Below are 2,764 nucleotides of genomic sequence, written 5' to 3'. Positions count from 1 at the left end.
GGGGGGGGGGGGGGGGGGGGGGGGAGGGGGGCGAGAAATCAAGATAAGAGCTCTATTTGTTACCATGAATTATACATTAATTGAATCAAATTCAGGGTAAATTTTCTAGTCAATGCTTTTCCCCCCCACCTCTGTACTATGGTTCAAGGTTGAAATATATATATTATTTTATCAAAACTTCTTAATAATGTAAAAGCCCATAAAATGAGCCTCTTTTAATTTTGTTATTACTCACATTATGTTAGAAAATTTAAAAAATGCCAAATTAGAGATGTGTAAACAACCTATGCTTATGTCAGATTTCTAAATAAAACTGTTTATTTGCAAACATTTAAGTGGCAATTTTCTCACTTTTGGCTTTGCTGGAAGGGGAGATCATAAATAAAAGCTTTCCTAAAAATGCATTTAAATCAGCTTTCTTTAGAATAAAACTTCAGTTAAATTTAAATATACCTGTCAGACAGTTATTGCGGCAAATATTTTTAAGGTTAAAAATCAGGAGTAGCACTTAGGATTGTAAAACTCAAAATGGTCACAAACACTGTTCATTCAAACACACAACCTGTTAATCTTAGTGGAACACAACTCATTAAATATTCTAATCACACTATTTCCAGAATTAAATCTTCACTGAAAGGCCTAATTTGGTGCAACACATTGACCAAAATATTTTAATTAAAAATATTCTGAGTTAGTCGCAGGCCTAATTACAGGAATAGAAATAGGGCCTATATTGTCAGGCAGGTCAGTAGCACTCAGTAGTAGGTTTTTCTCAAGTAAATTGACCGATCTAAGAATAATAGCGCAGCTGCTAAACTGCCAGTCTTGACATGTAAATCAATTTAAATGCAACAACTGCAGTAGCTACTTTTATAGTTATTAAATTGATACCTTGGAAATATGCTTAAAAAATAAAGCAGAGGACTTATTACAGGCAACTTTTTTTCTGCAGAAAAATAGTGATTATAAATTCAAAATATATTTTATTAGCAAATCTAGAAAACCTGATTTAGATAAACTTAAATTATTAATAACAATAGACATCATAATAACTAATGTTTAGAGCAAAGGAAATTAATTAGTACTAAACTCTTAAAAGACAAATTGTGTACAAGAGTCTACAAATTAAAATGTGTAGTGGCTGGACCAAAAAATTTCAATATTTAAATATTCTCCTTTTTCAATATTATAGCAATTCTTGAACACGAATAGAAAAACATAATAATATGAGTTCATCAAAAGCTATCATTCCTTTCTTCAAAAATTTATATTTAAATCTATCTTTGTAAAAATGGACTCATTTTAAATTACAAATGGATTGGTAAAAAGGTTTCAAATGCTATAATGCAAGTTGACAACAATTGAATGAAATCCAATGAATGTTAAGTCTTGAATTTATTCTAAATCTATAATGCACTTCAGATTTGTTGAGGGGAACAAAAGGTGACTATAAAAATCATTATTTTCAACTAACCTCTCCCATGAAATAACTTCATGTAAAAAGTGTGGTTATTAATAAAGAACACCTAAGAAAGTAGCAACCATTACCTAAGAGCATTACTAAGTATTAAATTTGATCTGTACTGAAAGAAAACACAGCAGGACTCACAGTTATGAATTTTATATCAAATATTTTATCACTACCATTGATGAAATACTACGTCTCTCTTAACAGCGACTATTTTCTATCCCACATATAAACTGTACTCAGTGTACAGCCCAATTTAAGACAGCAAAACCTCATGCACTGAACACATTTAACAGAACTGGATATTTACTAGGCTATTTCTGCCACTCTAAACAGTCTCCAAGTATTAAGCTTAGAATCAATGCTCTATTGATTTTATTACCAATGAACATTATGGATCACACGCCTGGCCATTTTAAGGGAAGGTAGTTTCCATTATAGTCTGTTTTTTAGAATATATGCTGTTAAAAGATAAATCACTGCTTTTCTGAAATACTGAAAACAAAGATATTTTTTAAAATATACAAACACTATATTCATATGTTATTTAAGAAAAAAATGTGTTGACAACACATAACATTTAAAATATCACTATGGTATGCTTTTCTTTATTTAACACATAACACTTAAAATGTTCTATAACCCAGCTCATACAAACTGCTCTTAACATTTTGTTAAAAGCAGATTAAGAATGTATACATGCATCAATGTGTTCTAAAAAAACCAGAAAAGTAAATCTCTATGATGAAAATATAATTAATGCAAAAAACCATATGGAACTATAAAGGCATTATCTTGGAAATTAAAACATTAATTGATCAATTCCATGCATCCAACATATGGTCTAATATACGTTTACTTTGTTTGATGTTCTTGAAATGTACATGATGGACATAAAATAATGGTTACATAATCATTAGTGAGTCCCATTCTACATTCTGCAATTCTTCACATATATTTAGCCTAATATAAACATTGGAAAGCAAGTAAATCTAAAAATATTTAAATTATCAGTAGATAAAAAATTAATGTAAATTTAAAACAGCTTATTTTGAAATATAAAACAGTAACTATGAAACTAAAATAGAAAATGTGTATATTATGAAAACAAATATGTAAATAATTCTATCATTTGCCTAAAGTATGAATTTTCTATCAAACTAAATTTTTAGCTTCAAATAATAAAGCAATATCACTTACATCACATTTTGAACCTTAGAGTAAAAATCAATTGTACAAAGATCACAAACAGGAAACAAATCTAATTTAATTCACCTTACTCTCCTTTATTAAAAA

The 2,764-nt window shown here is 28.8% G+C and overlaps 1 protein-coding gene across 1 annotated transcript in view; it reads right to left on the bottom strand.

Annotated features, from left to right (window-relative positions):
• DNAJC1 (DnaJ (Hsp40) homolog, subfamily C, member 1) overlaps positions 1-2,764 on the bottom strand; it is a 144,014-nt gene that overhangs the window by 117,341 nt on the left and 23,909 nt on the right. The gene's annotated exons all lie outside the window — the stretch shown is intronic.

Source organism: Myotis brandtii, unplaced genomic scaffold, assembly GCF_000412655.1.
Source record: "Myotis brandtii unplaced genomic scaffold, ASM41265v1 scaffold215, whole genome shotgun sequence".
Classification (NCBI taxonomy): domain Eukaryota; kingdom Metazoa; phylum Chordata; class Mammalia; order Chiroptera; family Vespertilionidae; genus Myotis; species Myotis brandtii.
Note: the sequence above shows the minus strand (reverse complement) of the source record. Positions and strands in the feature narration are given on the sequence as shown.